This window comes from Dipodomys spectabilis, unplaced genomic scaffold (genome assembly GCF_019054845.1).
Source record: "Dipodomys spectabilis isolate Male_0828 unplaced genomic scaffold, ASM1905484v1 ptg000415l, whole genome shotgun sequence".
NCBI lineage: Eukaryota > Metazoa > Chordata > Mammalia > Rodentia > Heteromyidae > Dipodomys > Dipodomys spectabilis.
In genome coordinates, this window is record NW_024871092.1 from 1,604,494 (window position 1) to 1,625,467 (window position 20,974).

The 20,974-nt window shown below is 32.9% G+C and overlaps 1 pseudogene; it reads left to right on the plus strand.

Annotated features, from left to right (window-relative positions):
• The first annotated feature begins 1,597 nt into the window (after positions 1 to 1,597).
• LOC122097146 lies at positions 1,598 to 1,694 on the plus strand (annotated as a pseudogene).
• The last annotated feature ends 19,280 nt before the right edge of the window (positions 1,695 to 20,974 follow it).

The following is a 20,974-nucleotide window of genomic DNA, read 5'->3' on the forward strand; positions in this document are numbered from 1 at the left end:
TTGGGGCCCTGAAATATAGAAAATGAGAAATTGAGATGGGTCTTCAATTACTTTCTGTTGGCATGTTGCATGGACGTAGGTGAGAATTCTTGCCTTAGTTATCTGATGATGCGGATAACTGGGACCTGGGATCCTAGGACCCGTGGATCCTGTAGAAGAATAATAGCTTTTAGACATCATATCAGAAAAATTTGAGTATAATCAGTAGGAATGCTTCAGAAACATGGAGAAAAACAGTTTGGGACCAGCGAGTTAAAACAATAAACAGAGCAGCAAAGTAAAATCCCTTATAGATTAGAAGCAAACAACATTGTTTTTTTTACCATGTGAATTCAGAAGACCAAGAACATTTAGAAGTTATCACAAGTTTATACCGAAAACATTGCATTGATAATTTTTATATTCTAATATATATTCTAATCCTGATTATTTATATTCCAATCTATTTATTGGAATAAATATCAATTAATTTTTCAAATTATCAATTAATTCTAATAAGATTCACTGTGTGAAATATAAAATCAGCACATATAAATATAAAATATATAATAATATATAATATTAGAAAATGTTTGGCATTGTTCTGTTGTGGTAAGGGTATCAAAGGCAACAGTTTTTTTTTCTTTCTGCTTATGTGGTGATGAGGAATCAAACCCAGGGCCTCAGGCATGCAAGGCAAGCACTCTACCACTGAGCCACAAGAGGCAACGGTTTTAAAGTATTATTCCATTACCTCTACCTCAGTGTTTGGTAGAATTAGAGCTAAAGCTTTACCATTCCGAGATATACAGCCTAGAGGCAAGAGGAAACACTGTGATTAAAACATTACCAATTTAAGGCCTAATAACGAGGAGAAACATATGGACTTCTTTTGGAGCTATGGAATATATTTGGTCATAGAAAATCAGTGGTGTAAGTTCCTGCCTGCTTGGATAGTAGACAGGCCAAGACATTAGGTAATCATACATATGAACAATTTTTTCACCTTCTTGGCTTTAGCTTCTTTTGAAATGTTAGTGTGTAATAAACAATTATATTTTGAAAAAATACCTTCTAGTCTGAACAGTACTGTCTGAACTGTTTGTCTCTTTATGATCCCTTGTAACAGATTAGTTTTGCTCCAATAAGAAAATCTATGCTGTCAGGGTAAGATTCTGGTTCGTCTGTTCCTACATGGAGCAAGGATAAAGGGTCAGGAAGACATTTGTGCCAGTAAGACCTCATTTGGGAGATTTTAAGCTGCAGAAGTTTAGAATAGCTTTTAAGCAAGGCTTACTTTGACTCCATTATCTCCACAAAGCTAAATCAGTTAATAAATAAGTACTTGAAAATCCATCATCTTTGGACCTAGATATAAAGGCTGCAAAGTATGATCCAATTTCAAATGAAAAAGACTTAAAATAGTCATTGAAAAAATTGCAAATGTGAGCAATTGAACAAACAATATAAGTTTTTTCCACCATACACAAAATTTTACAGAAATAAGATGAACTGCAATTTTGGGAACAATAAGGTTTCCTTCTTACAAATAGGCAACCAAAGATATATGCCTGTCTTAAGATTGCATCATTAACTACTTAAATTTCCAGGATACTACATGCTTCAGCAGCACGTCTACCCAAATTACAATACAGAGATTTACATGGCTCTTGTACAAGGATGATATGAAAATTTGTGAAGTATTGCATATTTTTCATTCTTCTGATGCAAGAAATTAAAAACAGTTATTAAAAAGTTGATTACAAATATACAAGTGTAAGAATACATGTAATTCATAGAAATAAAAGTTAGTTTGACATCATTCAATCTTCACTTTTTACAAATTCCTTTACATAGCATAACCTTTATAAAACTTTTGAAATAAGATAACATTGTCATTTTATCCTAAAGAAATAAAATTCTTTAAGGACCTAGGAATTAAAGGAATCTTAAACTGTTTCTATATGGAATGCAATCTGAAAGGACACATTTATTAATTAACCTATATATTATAAAACAATGTCGAATTCAAAGGATTATATCTAGGAGAGAATGAAATAGGTTATGGACATTACACAAACAGAATACTAAATATTTTTAAATATACTTTTTTCAGACATGCACCAGAAATATCTTTACTTTCTGTATTACTCATTTCAACAGATAAGTTAAAATTATTTATGATTTAAAAAATCACAAACTCTATAGAAATCATTATAGATGTATACAAACAACTCGAATATATTTTGACATCAAAGTCAGGCAATTCACTTGGAAGAATACCATGGAATCCATGAATTTTTAAAGTAAGATATTGCTGTTGCTTTTTATTGTGAAAATATTTTGTATGGACACATAGGATGGACTGGCAATTTTGAAATTTAAGAAACTTAACTGATTCATTAGGACTTAGGAGAACAATTTGTACAGCTTTCCAAAACTTCAAAGAGGTAGTAATACATACTTATCCTTTTGGCAATATCAAATGCAGCTTCTTCCAAGTTGTGCTTCAGACATGGTTTGAAATAATGGTTCACCAGAAGGAGATCCAGCATATCTTTGCTATATCTATTCCCAGCAGCAAGATGCAAGGGGGTCAAGAGGCCTTTAGTTTGGGCTTTGTATCTGTATCATGATGAAATAAAGAAGCCACTGTGGTATTATTCCATGTATAAGTACTGTGCAGGGGTGTCCAGCCATTCACAATTATTCCAGGAATATCTACCTTGAGCCACCAACTCATGGACAATGTCTAAGTGTCCACTGTAGGCTTCTCGATGAAGAGGGGTATACTCATCGTCATCCCTAGTATTCACATGAGTGGTCTTTTTGGAAAGTCGTCTCTGCACTGTAGTAAGGCGGTTATTTTCAACAGAACAAAGAAGAAATTTGCTTGAATCCTTCGCCATTTTTTTCTTGCAACTGATACCATTTCTCACTTTTTCATCTTGTTCTTCAACTTCATAGCAATTGCCTAACCAGAGACTTTGAGTGCCAGTGAGAATGAGCTGTCCATGTATTTTCCCAATAGTTCACATTGGATGAAATGGTCAGAAAAATCCGGTGAATTTTCTGCATTTGTTTTTTTCACTATTATTTATTTTCTCTTTTTTCATTTTTACTAAATTATTCTAACTGGAGAGAAGGGAATTGGTAGAGAGCAGGGGAAAGATTTTCCTCCGTATTCAAAGGTACAGAATGAAAATGAGGACTAGTGGTGTCTTCATCAGCAGCTTATTCTAGGAATGAGAAAATAGGAAATAATGCTTTCTATGTAAATGAATTGGGAAATGGCAGAGGAGAAAGTGAAATGATGCAACCAAAAATATAAAAGCAAAATAAATTAGGATAATTATGGAGCAATCTTATTATCTATGAGAACCATGAAAGGGAGAGAGGAAGAGAGAGACAGATGTGCAATGATCTAGCTAGCCACAAAATCCATCCCTCTGATCAAATTATAGTGCAAATAATTTTACTTTTTAAAAGAGATGGAAATAGAATTTAAGATCAAATGTCTCCATTGTTTTTAATTATATTTTTATTATCTTAAATACTTGTACAAGGGAATTTCCATTAAACAAATCTTTATATAGCTTTTCGACACCCTTCCAAACCTCACCCCACTTTAATTTTTTTCTAGTTTCATACTATCTGAATTGAATATTATACCTTCACTCTCTTCCTCCATAACTCTCTTTATTCCTTTCTTTTGACGTCCCCTCATATCTTCCAAGTGATAGTTTCCTGGTATTCATTTTGTTGGAGTAAAGTTCAATTTCATAAGAAATTAAACCTTTGAAATAATCCTCTGCAAATAGCATGCTTTGGTTAATATTTTTGTGTAAACTTGTATAAATTTCTATCTTCCAAATATGAGACAGAGCATGGGTCCTTTGTGTGTCTGGCTCTGACTTAGTTCACTTAATATATTTTTATATCTATCCATTTCGTTGCAAATAATGTAACAGTCTTCAAGTGGATGGGTGCAATCCAATTGTGTATATGTGCCACACTTTCTCCAACCATCACTCCACCAAAGGACATCTGGGCTGTTTCCGTAACTTGGCTACGGTGAATATTGCAGCAGTGAACATGGTTGTGAAAGTGATTTTCTGTAACCCTTTGGAAGAATTCATCACTACCTTTATAGGAGCAATCCTCTAGCTAGTTTTCCAGAATAAGAATATCCCTCCCTTCATCTTCATCACAATGTATTGCAAGTCCTCAGAAACACCTTTCCCCCTACAGGTCTCAATAAGCTAAAACCACACAGTGCCCATATTCTTTCAATACATTTTTTACATAATTGGACATATAATTAAGTGAAAACCTTCTATATACTTTCCTAATGTGGGAATGAGGGACATGACAGAGTAAAAGTAAAAAATATGTAATTTAATTAGCTATTATCATATTTAAAATCATTTTCAGCTCTAATTCATAGCCTCACATATTATTTTAATCTTTATTTGATTACTTCATCTAACCCATAAATTATAACAGGTGAGTTTAAAACAAAGGCAAAAAGTGTGGTTTGATTTTGACACTCATGTGTGAAGTTGCACAACATGGGCAAATAGATGGATTGGAATTAACAGCTCTTATCCATTTTGTTAACGTAGAGACGGTTTTCCCAAACTGATTCTCACAATTCGCATTCCATTCAACAACAAGAAACATGTGATAATTTCCTTTGATTTGCTCCTTATTAACTTTTGTTTCCATTTAATTTTATAATGGATGATTTCATAAATCTACTGTAGATACAAAAATATGTTAAAATATTTCTATCCGTATGCATTGATATATACATACACACATATATTACACAGGCTATAATGATAATGTATAACTTCAGTAACTGTACAATTTACTAAATTATTAAAACTATCGACGGCTCATGCCTGGCATCCTGGTTACTCGGGAGGCTGAGATCTGACGATCATGGTTTGAACCCATACTGGGCAAGAATGTCCAGGAGCCTCTTATCACCAAACAACCATCAGAAAATCAGAATTGGAACTGTGGCTCAAAGTAGTAGAGTGGTAGCCTTGAGAGAAAAATCTCAGCGACATCATCTGGGCTCTTAGTTCAAGAAGTACAATCTACCCAAATAAACATCTATTTAATTTAAACATGTGTAAGTAAAGTATTTCCATCACCCAAATGCACAACCATGCTCATTTGCAAGGTAACTCTGTTTTTTCTGAAGTACCATAAAACATTTTCACTTAAGTTAAAAGGATTGCACTATGGGTTCATTCTCTCATTCATTTTTCCACTCACTCAAATCTTACAATTTTTCCAATTATTTAAAATCATAGATTTTTACTTTAATACCCAAATATTAGAGTTTGAATTGAATGTCTTATGCCCCCTAAATGGGTGTTTTTACCATTTTGTCATGTCCCCAACCCTAAATTATCCTTATTATTTTTCAGATACTTGTGTATGACCTTGGGTTCAGTCCATGTTATGTTATTCTTCCTGGAATTTAGAATAACAGGTGCATGGCATTGTGTACAGATCTTACTGTCCAGTCTGGGCTTTAACCTCTATCCTCACAACAGTAGACTCCCAGGTAGTATGGATTTTCATAAGCTCATCATAGCTGATGTTTTTTTTTAAGTCTTTGCATTTCCTGCAGGTTCATGAGTACTGAATTAATTTGTTTTCTTGGGTTATTTTTATTTTTTTATTGTGTTTCATTTCAATGTATGTGTTGAGTTGTTCCTCACTTTTCCTTTTGTTTCTTTCAATCAAGTTCTTACCTAAAGTGCTGAGAAACCAATTCTTCTTTTTCACGATAGTCAAGATGAACATGATTTATTCCCAAGCAATTTCAATAATATTTAAACACCTTCATATCTATGGATGGTATATAAATGATAAATGCTGCGAAGGGTCTTTTTATTTTCACAGCAGTCTTTGTCATATACAGACAGATCATGAAATATATGCAGATAATTAAACTACAGATGTAAGCAAAGAGAAGAAAAACCTATTATTAATTGTTTGTAAGAGGCTTTCCTTCCAGTGAAAGAAATGCGTTGCTTGACGCAGGATTTCACAAAATTATTTTGCTAGGAGGAAGCTACACAATCATCTGATTCTATAGAATTGAGGGAGAAGAATCAAACTCTTGAATAGTTTATATTTGGGTCAAATAAAAGCATGCTTCCTAAAAGAGAGTTGACTTTAGAGAAACATGATGAGTTTATGTAAATAGGTGCTTAGCTGATTTTGTTAATTTGTAAACTAATACAGGGAAATAGAGTACAGCAAGGTAAAAAAAGAACTTCACATTGCAATACTTATGTGTGTGTGTGTGTACACATGCACGTGTATACACGCACATGCATGTGCAAGTGCTCATTCATTCATCATCTCTAAGCTTCTGTGACCTAGGATAGTGGTTTACCACTTGAACCATCGTTCCACTCCTGTTTTTTTGGAGATAATCGCATGTATTTTCATGATTGGACTGGCTTTGAATAGTGGTTTTCATATCTCAGCCTCCAGAGAAGCTAGCTAAGCTTATTCATCCTCCAAGTAGCTAGTTAAAATTGGGCCTGTCCTCTATGCTTCACTGCTCTTTTATTCTTGTCCTGAGTTGTTCACATGCCTGTCATATATATGTCTAGTTGCCTTAAGAAATACTCTTACTGCTTGGCACCAGGGGTTCCCATCTGAACTCTTAACTACTGAGGAGGCTTGAGAACAAAACCCAGGCCAAAAGTTTAGTAGACTTCCTTCTCAATCTATAGCTGGGTGCATTGGATCATTTCCACCATCCTGCACTATCTACAGGTTAAGATTGGAAGGACTGCAGAATCCAGGCCAGCCAAGGTAGGAAGCTAGACAAGTTGGTGTGCAACTCTTATGCCATTGATAATGGGAAGGCTAAAACGACAGATCAGGTGCATGTTCTTGTGGAAAGGGAACCCCTATCCTAAAATTAACCACTGATATGACACCAGTCCAACAAAAACAAGACCCTAAGTTGAACACAATTTCCCACAACCAAAATAAGTATATACCTTAACATCCAGAAACTTAGTACAATCTGCTCTTTGCTCTAATTTCAGCTTCATCTAATTATCATATGATGTAACAAAATAGTTTCTTCATTAAATTTATTAAATATTTAAAAAGACCTAGAAAATTCTTTCTCACGTATAAAGTGCGAACGAATGGCAAATTGCCTCATTTCTTACATATTTGACTACCACTATAAATTCATCTTACGATTATTAATATTAATATATTCTGATTTATTACTTTATTTTGTAACAGTTTTTAAACATTTGGCTTCTCTGCTGAAGTTGAAGTATTTTAATAGTATCATCAAATAATATTACTTGGGTACTTAGAGCAGTATTTTAAAAATTTTTTAACCAATGGTTTCTAGTAATTCTGTTTTTTTGGGGGGGTCTGGTCCTGGGACCTAAACTCTGGGCCTGGATGCTGTTCCTCAATGCTAGTTCAAGGCTAGCACTCGACCATTTGAGCCACAGCACCACTTTTTCTGTTTATGTGATGCTGAGGAATCTAACCCAGGGCCTCAAGCATGTAAGGCAAGAGCTCTACCACTGAGCCACCTTCCTAGCTCTCTATGAATTCTTAATTTGTATATTATTTAGTTTATTTTTAATTTCAGTTTAATTTTATTGTAAAGGTAATGTACAGAGGGATACAGTTACATAAATAAGGTAATGAGTACATTTATTATGGAAGAAATATTGTTACCTCTTTCATTGATTTTTTTGCACACTCAAAAAAAAACCAAGAATTCTATGCTTCCATCAGAAAGAATGACATTGCCCCATTTGTTAGGAAATGGAAAGATTTGGCAAAAATTATATTAAGCGAAGTGAGCTAGGCCCAAAGAAACATACGTCTCATGGTTTCCCTTATTTGCAGTAACTACTATATGTCTGAGACAAGCAGAAAAAGTCAGATAAGTTGATGTTAGGTAAAATGAACCCTAAGAAATGTATTCAAATGTTTTTTTTTCTTTCATGCATTTGTTTCTAACGCATTTATAAGATTATTTCTTTGTTGATTTGTATGTCCTCCCCACCCCCACAGTATAACCCCTTCTTTCACTGTATTTGATGTCGGTATAATTTGTGTAGGGGAAGGGGAAAAACAAGTCATTTAAATAAGGATACAGGTGGACCATTGAAACAATGAGAAGTACAAGTTGTCATGTCGAAAATGAACTTTAAAACTTTGGTGTGTGTGGGAAGATTGTGTGGGGAAAAGGGGGGAAGGCTGGGAAAGGATGGGAAGGGGAAACAAAGGAGGAGGCTACAATGCTTGTTAAGAAATGTACTCATTATCTTGCCATCTAATTGTAACCCAACTGCACAGTATTTTCACAATAAAAAATAAATAAAAATTAAAAAAAAAACTACTGATGCTTTTCCTGTCGTCATTGATCAATAGGTAATTTGCTGTCTTTGTTCATGCATTTTTTATTATAAAATTGATATACAGAAGGCTTACAGTTACTTAAGTCAACCAAAGAGTACACTTCATTTTATTTTCTAAATTTCAAATTTTGAGCTTAATTATTTTCTTTTGTTTCTTTAGGGTAATTCTTTTATTCAGAGTTGTAGGATTAGTTAATTTAGTTTTGCATAATTTTAACACATGTAAATTATTCAGACATATATTTTGCTTTCAAAATAGTTAACATGTGAATATTTAAAAATTATTTTCTTAAATTTTATATGGTTCGTGAATTTAAATAAATTTATTATCTCATAGTTCTAAACATATTTGTCCAGGTAACAAATACTTTATTTTCAAGAAGCACATACTTTATTAAAAAAGCCTTAATTACATGGTCACTTTTTGGCAATATTTGTACTTAAATTAAAAAAAAAAGGCTCTTTGAACTGGGCATAGTGATTTGTGGTTTCCATTTTCTAACTATGGTGGGAAGTGTAAATAGGGTTTGTAATTCGGGAGAGAATGGGAAACTATGAGACCTTATCATAAATTTCCAGAGTGAAATGATTAGAGATATAGCCATCCCTAGCAAGATATAGAGCACCTGGTTATCATATTCTAAATCTTGAATTAAAACACCAGTAACAACAATCTTTTGTCAAAATAAAAGGATACATGTTTCAAAATGTTTATAATTTAAAACTTGTTTGCAAAGTTCTCATGTCTTTTATTTCTTAATTTTCAATTTACTTAATCTATAAGAATCCAAGTATTTTGTGACTATTTTATTTCTACTAAACTTTTAAATACTATGAGCAATATTATGATTTCATATATTAAAATACTTTTACTGTTTGTGATAATTTCCTTGTTTCATATGATAATAACAATATTCCAAATGTGTGTATATGGTGTGTGTGTGTTTATGTGGTTTTTTTTGTGTGTGTGCTTTTTGTGTACTTTGTAATGCTTAGGAAATCACACAATTGCTTCCCATATGTTAGGCCAATGTTTTACCACTGAACTATACTGTTTAGTTATAATACAAATTGTGTTTTAAGTTATGACTTTTAAATTTTCATTCCTAGTAAGCTTTTTCAAAATTATATATGATAAAATGTGATCCAACTTCTTTTTTTTTTAATTTAATTTTATTTTATTTGTGAACATACTGTACAGAGGGGTTATAATTACATGGGCAGGATAATGCGTACATTTCTTACCAAGCATTGCAGCCTCCTCCTTTGTTTACCCTTCACCTCCCTTCCCAGCCTCCCCCCTCCCCCCTAATCCCAATCCTTCTCCTTTCCCCCCCTTCTCCCCCCTCCCCCCTCCCCCACACCGACTTTGTAAAGCTCGTTTTGGACATGACAACTTGTACTTCTCATTGTTGCAACAGGTCCACCTGTATCCTTAAACAACTGGTTTTTCCCCATCTCCTCCACAAGTTATACTGACTATGGTTTTCCTTATTTGCAATATCTAATATATGTATGAGTCAAGCGGAAAAGGTCAGATAATGTGATGTCAGGAAAATGAACCCTTAGATATTCATTTTAAGGTTTTTTTCTTTCATGCATGTGATCCAACTTCTATCCACGTTAGCAATTGTTATTGTTATTTTTTCTCTTATTTCTTTGGAAATTAATTATATTCCTATTACAGCTTTTTTACATTGTAACAGCTCTATACAATGCTTTATTTTCTATTTTATTTTTTCCATGTTATCTGACTTTCAGCCCAAACTATCAGGTGGATTAAAAAGAAACTTAATTCAGGACACTTTATTTTTCTCCTTCTCTTCTCTGAAGTCTTACTGTTTTTTGAAACAATACCAATGACATACAGCTCCTATGTGGTCCACCATTTCCCCCCCCCCCCCCCCCCCGTTCTGCAGTACAGCTCAAGTCGTTATCATTCAGCTTTATTATGCTATAATGTTATCTAAACCTAACTCATTCCTAAATTAATTTTATTTGCTTTGAGCAATCACTAAAGACATTTTTCTAAATATAATATCGGGGGTTTGTGTTTTCACAAGGTGTGAAATATGAGTGACTATCCAACATCTAGATATCTCTGGAGAATATTGGTCCACATGCTCAACAATCACGTGTGTAAATTCAAGGAATACAGGTCAGTCAGAACAATGTTGTAAAATGGTGTTGCTGGAGCCTTCATACTAGCTTTGAATCGTATTACCATGTTTAGTGAAGATAACATAGTTCTACTATAAGAACAGACACATAGAAGAAGGTAACAGATTTTTCAAAAATAAATTCTTAGTTTTATGGACCACAGACTTTTGAAAAGGATGCTAAGACTTTATGAAATAAAACAGAATCTTAAATGGTTGTATTGGCAGAATTGCCTCTTTAGATTTAAAGAATGATCTTAGACTACTACCTCAATCCTTTGTTTGTTTGTTTGTATGTCGCTCATGGGGATTGAACTCTGCGCTTGGGAACTGTCCATGTGCTCTTCAGCTCAAGGTGAGCACTCTACTGCTTGAGCAACAGCAAAACTTCCAGTTTTCTAGTGGTTTATTGGAGATAAGAGTCTCATGGACTTTCCTGCTCTGGCTGGCTTTAAACCACGATCCTCAGATCTCAGCCTCCTGAGTAGCTAGGATACAGGCATGAGCCACCGGCACCTGGCCTACCTCAAACCTTATAAAGAATGATTATCAACCTAAATGTGAGATGTAAAAACCTATAAAATATAAATATAAAAATTCATAACATTGGCTCAGTAAAGGTTTCTAAAAACTTGACATGGAAAACATTAGTAGCTAAAGAAAAGCAAGAACTGGATTATATCAAGTATTAACCTTTCATAATTCAAAGGACACTATAACAGAAATGAAAACATATCCAACAGATAGAGGGCACATATTTGTTAATGCTACAATGTTAATGCTACAATGATTCCGAAACAAGTATTTTAATATCTTCTAATTCTATATAATTTTTTTTCCTGAATAGGATATTTCTTTAAATTACATATGTAAATTAATAGTCAATAGGAGGAGCATATGAAATAAGCTCCTCTTTAGTGTCTAAGAAATAACAAAAAGAAAAATCACTATTATGACCATAATATAAAAAGAGGACACAAAATATAGTAATTCATTTGTGGAGAAATTGATATACTTCTTATAGTGATCGATTTGTGTAATACTGCAATCATTTTAGCAAACAAGTTTTCAAGCCTTCAAAAGGTGAAAGAGAATTGTATAGGATTCAGGCATTACACTTCTATGAATGTATTTAACAGAAGTAAACAACTTTTTTGGACAGAGAATATAGTTAATTGACAGTGAACTTGAATAGTATGTGTGAGACCCTGGAAATGATCCCCAAAAACAAATTTTGAAAAGACACACTATAGAGGATGTATGCTGGGCAAATTTCTGTAACTGAATTTGATATCTATTTTAATGTCGGTTCTAAAATTTACAGCATTTCTATTTGAAGAATTGCAAGTTTGTGAAAATTAGGCTTTGAAAACCTATGAAGGTAAAATTCACTTCCAAAGCACTAAAATGTATACAATAAAAGGAGATAATATATTGTAAGTGAATTGCATGTCAGGAAAAAAAAACTACTTTTAAACTTCTTCACACAAAATGCAGAATCGCTAAAAAGATGTTTTTGGAGTTGGCTAAAAACTCATTGTGAACTACTGCATTTAAAACACAGATATGATTTCTGTTTATTTTGAGAGTATTTTGTCCGTTTGAGTTTATACAGAAATAACTCAATCCAAAAGTATATGTGATAACTGGAGTACCTAGGAATTATACATCAATTCTAAGTATTTTTTTTATTATTTTTTATTGTGAAAATCCTGTACAGAGGGGTTACAATTACATGGGCAAGATAATGAGTACATTTCTTATCAAGCATTGTAGCCTCCTCCTTTGTTTCCCCTTCCTATCCCATCCCATCCTCCCCCGCCGCCCCACCCAATCCTCCCCGCTATTCTCCCCCACCAAAGTGTAAAGTTCATTTTTCGACTTAACGACTTGTACATCTCATTGTTGCAATGAGTCCACCTGTATCCCTATTTCTTTCCCATGGTTTCCCTTACTTTTAATATCTAGTATATGTCTGAGTCAAGCAGAAAAGGTCAGATAAGGTGATGTTAGGGAAATGAACCCTAAGATAGGTATTCAGATTTTTTTTCTTTCATGTGATTGTTTCTAACAAATTTATAAGATCATTTCTTTGTTGCTTTTATGTCCCTCCCCCACAGTATAACCCCTGCTTTCACTGTATTTGATGTCGGTATAATTTGTGTAGGGGAAGGGGAAAAACTTCTAATAATTGAGAAACTTTTCTGGAAGAAACTTATAGCAAATGACAGAAGACACAAATCTATGCATCTGCATTTTATGAAAGTCATATGTTATTTGCTCAATCCAGTTGCTTATCTCTACTTTGCTAGGAAAAACGTGTTCTCAAGGTAAAGCCAAAAGCAGTGAAAAGAACAAAATACACAATCATCTTGATTTATTTGTGAAAGTAACAAATGAAATAAAACAATTCCACTTAAGGGACTCCAATATTAGTGTATGTGAAGATGTTCCTGAATGCCAATATCCATTAAATTTTTGGAACTTTAATTTCTACTAACGTATGAAAACTGGAACAAGAAAACAAATATAGACTTAGAGTGAACCAGCCTTGAAATCATTTTCTTAATTGTTTTGAAATTACAAAAGAATTGATACTCCTTTGCTTTGGAAATCATTTAAAAATATTTATCACTTATGATAATTCAAATACCAAGGAAGAGTAATTTTATATAATCATTATAAATATCATTTTATTACTATTGTAAAATAGAATAAAAAACAGTCCCAATATATGACCTACCTATCATTATTCTTAAATTCTAATCATTACCTAAATATCTTAAACAATCTAAATAGTCATGTCTTTAACATAGACGTAAATATTCTATACTATTTTACTTAATATTTTCCAGGGGTATGTATTCATGTTTCTAAGAAATGTTCACAGCAGTTAAAACATGCTTTTGTGAAATTAATGTGATACATTTTGTTGTTGTGGGTGTTGTTTTTAGTGGTTAATTGGAGATAAGAATCTAACAAGTACTTTTCTGTCTGGGATAGTTTCGAAAACAATTCTAAGACCTCAGCGCCCAGAATAGCTCTTATTATAAGGGTGAGTTATCGGCACTTGGTTTCAAGAATTTTTTTTTTATTTTAATTATATTTTAAGATGCTTGTTTCGCTATAATGTATATAATTCTACACATAAATTTAGATATATGTATATATATCTGAGGACAAATTATCTCTAAAAATGTACTATTCTACACATAATATTTATATATATATATATATAGAAGATATATATATATAGAGAGAGAGAGAGAGAAGACAGACTCCCTCTAAAACTTTTATTCTACAATTTTTAACCTTTTTCATTTCAAAGATATACAGTATATTTTTCTAAAAGTTTCCTAGAATAAAATAACTAATATTTCAATAGAAAGTAGAGTTTATTACTTTCAAGGTAATTTCAGATATAGAAATGATATTGTAGTTATATTTACAGTATATTACTTGAAAAGGTTCTGCCCAAACTCTTAAATATTTGATTGTAGTTAGGGGGAGAGAGGAAGTAAATTCATACTGATTAGGAATTTGCAACGCTTCCAAAAATGTATTCTGTAATTTGTTATAAGCACATTGTCATGCTACCTGATATGGTTAAGTTTTTATTTATTTGTTCAAAATTTCAATATGGATGCATCCACAGTGGTAAGATTAAAATTATTAATCAAAAGACAAATAATAATAAAATCATAGACACATATCCGACGTTCAATGATTAGCACTTATGATGCTAATAATAATTTTGATGAAGAGAATGATGACCACAGTGTAGCCTGATAATGACGATGTTGTGATTGAAAAGGAAAAAAAACTTAGACATATTGAAAATGGATTTTCCACATTGAATCCCTAGTTATAAACAGCGTTGGGTTAGAACAATAAGAATAACAGGAGGAGGGCTGGAAAGGTGGCTCAGTGGCAGAGTGCTGGCATTGCCTACATGAGGTTCTGGGTTTGATTCGTCAGCACCCCATAAGCAGAAAAAGGGCGAAGTGGCACTGTGGCTCAAGTGGTAGAGTGCATTGAGCTGAAGAGCTGGGGGACTGTGCTAGGCCCAGAGTCCAGGCCCCATGACGAACCAAAAAAAAACCAAAAAACAAAAAAAAACAGAATAACAAGAGGAGAGTTTGATTATCAAGAAATTCAATCACGTAAACAGGTAGAGACAGTAAAAACCCTAATGTTATTCCAGCAGTCTTTCTAATGTATACTCACTTTTCTTGGTGGTATTATTTTCTTATAAATAAAATCGTTTATTTCCACATTTTGATGGACTAAGATGTAGGTTTCAACTTTGTGTGATTAGTTCAAATAACATTCTCATATAGATACCATTCAATAACCAATGTTTTCCAATGATATATTAAGAGTATGTTCTTCAGTACAGCTGTAAACACATAACACAATTTACATAATACTACTTACATATCTGCAGTTACCATAAAAGGACACAGGCTATAGAGCCAGGAGTTAAAATTTATTTTTATTTCTGCATGAAAGTATTTCTGACTATATACCAACACTCTCAATTTGACACTTTCCTTATTTGAAAGCTAAGGTAGACAATGTAAGGACTCTTCACTTTTCTTTTTCCTTGCTCTAGAATTCAACAAATATATTCTTCAATATTTCTGGTAGATTACATCCATTTACAGATGAGAAATGTAAGATCACCAGTCAATGTTGTGAGTAAATAATGATACTAGAATTTTTGTCTGAGTTCTTCACTCTGTGTGCTTACAAAGAGAGTCATTGGGTGATGGAGAGGAACAATATGAAAAGACTATGGGAGAAATGCATACTTTGTAAACAGTTGTTTTAAGACTGAGTGACTGGTGATGAGTATTTGCAATAGGCTGGTGTCAGGGGCATAAAAAGGAGTACATAGAAATTACATTAGTGACAGAAACTGAGAAAATCATGATCATTCATCCTATCTAATGGATGGAGGTAGGGTAAGAGGAAATCTAAAGGTTTTCCACATCTCTGTCTTCTAATTGTGTTAGTTACATTCTTGGTGATAAGGACTACAGGTGGAAAAGATGGATTTAGAGGAAAAAACTCTCTGATAGTTCTAAGGTTTATGTTAAACAGATGCAAAGATAGGTCTGTTTGGACATCATCAAAATATTCACGAACATGAATATGAAAAATAATCATAAAATCAGTGACATTATTAAAGGGAAGAGGAAAAGGAAAGTTCTGATGAAAGTGTGAACAATGTAAGTACCAGTGTGGACAAGATTAGAGGAAAGAGATAAATAAGGAAACAAAAAATTAATAAACACAGATTTTCAGAAGAAAAGGAAGGAAAGAATTTTCAGGAAGATATTGAAGGAAATCTGCTATTTGGATTTGAAAGGTAAAATGACATAGACAAGTTCAATAAGAACAGTGTTTTGGTGAAAGTCATATTGATTAAACGTTGAGATATGAATATGAAGACATAAAAATCTGGATCCATTTATTCAACAGATCCTGTTGATTCTAAATGTTGGGAACAAATGCTTTAATCCTGACCTTGGAAATGTTATACAGATATAAATGTCATGAACTTTTCTTAGTGATATTCTGTGAATATTTTTGAAAACTTTATTTAGCCAGGAGATTATAGATTGAACTACAGCACAGACAAGCCTAATCTATCTGTCCTACAGTTCCAATTAGTGACCCATCTATCCATATCAGTTTGGAATTTTATTGAAATATATTTAGATATGTTTGGATATCTTATCAGCCTACTCATTATAAATGTAGGACAAGTAACACCAAGTATTAGGTTGAACATACAGCTTTACTGATGTGACTGAAGACTCCTGGAATTGATTCCACTTTAGAACAGAAAATGCCTCAATAGCCATTGACAAACCATAACTGCCATATACACTATTGAAATCTAATTCTTGTTAGGTATACCTCCATGCTGTGTCAACAAACCTGACACAAATTCTTATATGTAGGAAAATGTTCTTATAAATTCAAGCTTTTATTGAATGGAAAAGTTCAGACATTGCTCTCACCACTAGGATTAAATGCCTAAAAAGATAAGACATTTTGCTTTAATGTCTTTCTTTCATTTTCTCATACACATTGTCAAGGAGTGAAGGATACTGATTTAACAATACTACAATCGTGACTTGTATTAACACAACATCTAGGATCTAATGTTAATTCGGATACTTACTAATTAGCTCCAAATTTTGTGGATATTTATATTTCTCCTGGGTAAACTAATGAACTCCAGGAAAAAGTCCAAAAGGAGCCATTCGATTCTAATATCACTGTTTGTCGCAAAGTGCTTTAAATTCTACATTCTCGAATGTGGGCATAGGGTTATATTGTGGAACTTTTCTACTCAGAGAGTTACTATTACCCTATTGCTTAGCATGGACAAAGTACCTTCATACTTAGACTGGGCGTGTACAAATAAGAAGTGGTAGTTGAACAATGCTCTTAGCAGTTTGTACAGACGAAATGGAAATAGAGCAACGATGAACTCAAAAGGAATGTGCAAAGAAGACAAAGGCATAAAGTAGAACGTGCCAAGAAAAGCTTAAGTATGATTTTAAATAATGTGCTCAGGTGTGAGGGTGTGTTCAAAGTACAGGTTCAGACAATGTAGTTGGATATCTTGGGCAGAAAACTGCTTTAAACTATTCTGAGATAACTGTACCAGTAGAAGCCCCTAACTCTGACTCTAATCAGCAACAACATCATCAACTTAGGAACTATTTTCCAAGTGCAAAGTGAGAAAAAGAGGGCTGATCACTATTAGTGTTCAAGTTGAAGCAATTGCAATCACATAACTTTTCTTATAAGTGTTCATTTATTTTGGAACATTAAGTAGGGAAAAGCCAAGTAAATATTTTGCATGTACCTAAATTAAGTGTACGTATTATATTGGTCTCTCTTTTACTTGGAAGTTATAGATTATGTATTTTTATACTCTAACTTGGGACAATGATCTACTGTCAGTTATTTTCTTCTCTTACCCTTCTTTTGCCTTTCCACTTACATAATTATTATTTAAAGAGACATAATTGAGCTTGCACTTCTAAATGCTTCAAAATTATCTGAACTACTTCATACTTGTGGCAGGCTCCTATATCTTTCTCAAGGGAATATTTTGTCACTACCATTTTGATCCTACATGATATTGGATATCTTCCTGCCTAATTCAGTTTAAGATATATATTAGACTCATCCTATATCTCAACACTTGTACCAGCATAAAATACTATCTTACTTAGAAATCATGATATTGTTATATCTGGTGAGGTGGAATCTGTCATTTTTGAATGGCCTTTAGTGATATTTACATGCAATCATGTTTTAAACCAATATGCCACTCAGTAGATGAACGAATTGACAAAATGTGGTTTATATATGTACGGAGTAATTCTATGCTTCCTATTCATAAGGAAAAGGAAAGACTTGGAAAAATCCTACTAAGAAAAATACGCAAGACACAAAGAAACAGATTCCATGGTTTCCTTCATTTGTAATAACTAGGAAATATCTAAGATAGTCCTAGCAGATGAGCAGAATGGCTCAATAGCTATGTATAAATGACCATATAAAATGATGCTGAGCAAAATAAACTCCTAAATATGGAAAGAGAGGTTTTTCTTTTTGGTTGTTGTTTTTAATTTACTATGTGACTTCTTTTTTGTTTTGTGTTTTCCTGTATGGTTTGTCCAATGTTGTATTTGATTTCAGTCTCCTGTGTATTGTATATACATTTATCTTCATTTGGCAAGGGAAGCAGAACAATAAAATGGTGAGACAAAGGACAAAAGGTAAACCAATGCAATAGCCATACTTACAGAACAACATGTTGGAAATTTACATGACATCTTGTGAGGAGTATTGGGGTAAAGAAAAAGTGTGAGAAAAATGAGGGAGGGCGTAAAAATTTTGACATGTTATGTATTCAATACCTTACAATTACTGCAACCCCTTCTATATATTACCTTGACAATAAAATTAAGTTAAAAATGAGCTACATAAAATATAATTTCACTTTATTGATATAGTAAATATTATTCTATGTGTATTACCTTTTAAAAAATGAACATTTTGGCTGCTAACTTGAGTTAGCTCTTTCTTTATCAGAGGGACATCAACTGGAATGTTATCAAACTATACAATATTTTCAGAATATACTTGCCATTATTTTGAAAAAAAAACATTATTTTAGTATTGGCTCATACTAAAACAGAAAACAGTTCAATTCTATGGAAACCCTAACTTTAAAAACTGAAAACTGACTAATTGTTAAGAGGACAGAATATATGTGTTCCTCAACATTCTTAAGACTACTAACTACTCATTTTCAAATACTGAATATGCCATACCAGACACATTCAAAATAGTACCTGTTTGCATTTTATTTAATTCTGCATAGATGCAGTTTTCAATGCTACATTACATATTTAAAAGTCAACAGAAAAAATAGACATGTTCTTGTAGAGGATAAAACTATGAAGTATCTATAATAATTAATTCTTTGTTTTGTTTTGTTTTTTTGGTCAGTCCTGGGGCTTGAACTATGGGCTTGGGCGCTGTCCCTGCGCTCTGCAGCTCAAGGTGAGTGCTCTACCACTTGAGCCACAGTGCCACTTCCTATAAATCATTACGTAAGAGTAAACATTTGTTCATCAGAGTAAGCTATTATTTCTATGACAATCAATCCCAAGTTTTTATGCTGTAAAGTCATCCTAGCGAAACAGTTTGCAACTCGTAAGGTGCACCTTAAAATTCCCTAAATTCACATCATGACTACTTTATCACTATTGTGAAAAAATACTACACTTCTGCTAATGTGATGCCCTTCCTATTTTGGAAAGAATACTACACTAACTTTGCTATATCATTTTCCCCGCAGAAGTTTTCTTGAGATTAAAACACTTGCAAATATTATTTATTATTATTTTTATTTTTATATATTTTATTATATATAATCTATCATAGATATTCAAGACATCTGTATATCTTAATATTAAGATTTCAAGATTATAGTTGAAAGCCCACCCAAGCAGGAAAGTTCCTTGGATTCTTATCTCCAATAAACCCATAAAGAAAAGCCAGACTGAAGTGGCATTAAGGTTCAAGTAGTAGAGCAATAGCCTTGAGAAAATCAGGCTTAGGGACAGTACCCGAGCCCAGAGGTTAAGCCCTATGACAAACCAAACAACAAAAACAAAATAAAAACAAACCTCAAACCTAGCATTTTTCTCATTGTATACAGAGGTACATAAATAAGGAAATTTCTTCCTGTGTTATGTATAGGTAGAAAAAAAAACATGTCACACAATTACTATCTTCAAACCATGTTACACCAAAGTCTCAAAAGATTGCTCTTTTTCTATATTTATAAATTAATATAATCAATTTGTTGGCAATTTGTCTAGATTATTGACATTATCATTTTACACATGAGCTGTTGGAATTATCTATTAACTAAGTGGAATTATCTATTAACTAAGTTCTTATTATACCTCACTTGAAAGACTAACTACTCTAGTCAATTAGAATGCCAGAAACATTTGTGAATTTGTAAATTAAAACTTTTACTTTAAAAGAATTTTGTAGTATCCTATTGAATATTAAAGTATAAACAAAAATATATATTTTAAATCTGAATTCTAATTTAGCCAGGTCTACAAAGTCCTACATTAAATGAACATTCCTATTTCTCCAATAAACTTTTGTAATCCTTCAGTTCTTTGGAAACTAAATGAATGATGTTTACTTTTTCAAATTTTTAATTGGGAATCATGAGCTCTTTTGCATCTAGACATGTTCTGTAATTAAGACAACATTTACAACACAACTGAGGATTATACATGAGTTGCATTTCTATAGGATACTTGACTACCAAACGTAATGACAAAATTAGCCCAAAATTCCAACTGTGTATTCCTTACTTGTTTATTTTTTATTCCTTTCTTGGTTGGTTTTATTGAGACAAAATTATATTCTGCTAGTTGGCCAAAGTTTCTGATCAACTCAAGTAACTTGAGAGTGGAATCCATGGAGTCCATTAAATACAAGATCATGTCATCCTCATGTTTTTTTTTCTTCTTTTTCTTTCTTTTTAAAATTTATTATTTTTTCTTGAGAAAATACTGTACGGAAGGGTTAAAATTGCCTGGGCAAGATAATGAGTACATTTCTTGTCAAGCATTGTAGCCTCCTACTTTGTTTTCCCTATCCATCCCTTCCCATTTACCCCCTGCGCCCCCACCCTATCCTCCTCCCCCCCACCAAAGTTGTAAAGTTCGATTTCAACAGAATGACTTGTACATCTTATTGTTGCAATGGTTCCACCTGTATCCCTAGTTAAACGATTTGTTTTTGCCATTCCCCCCCAGAAATTAT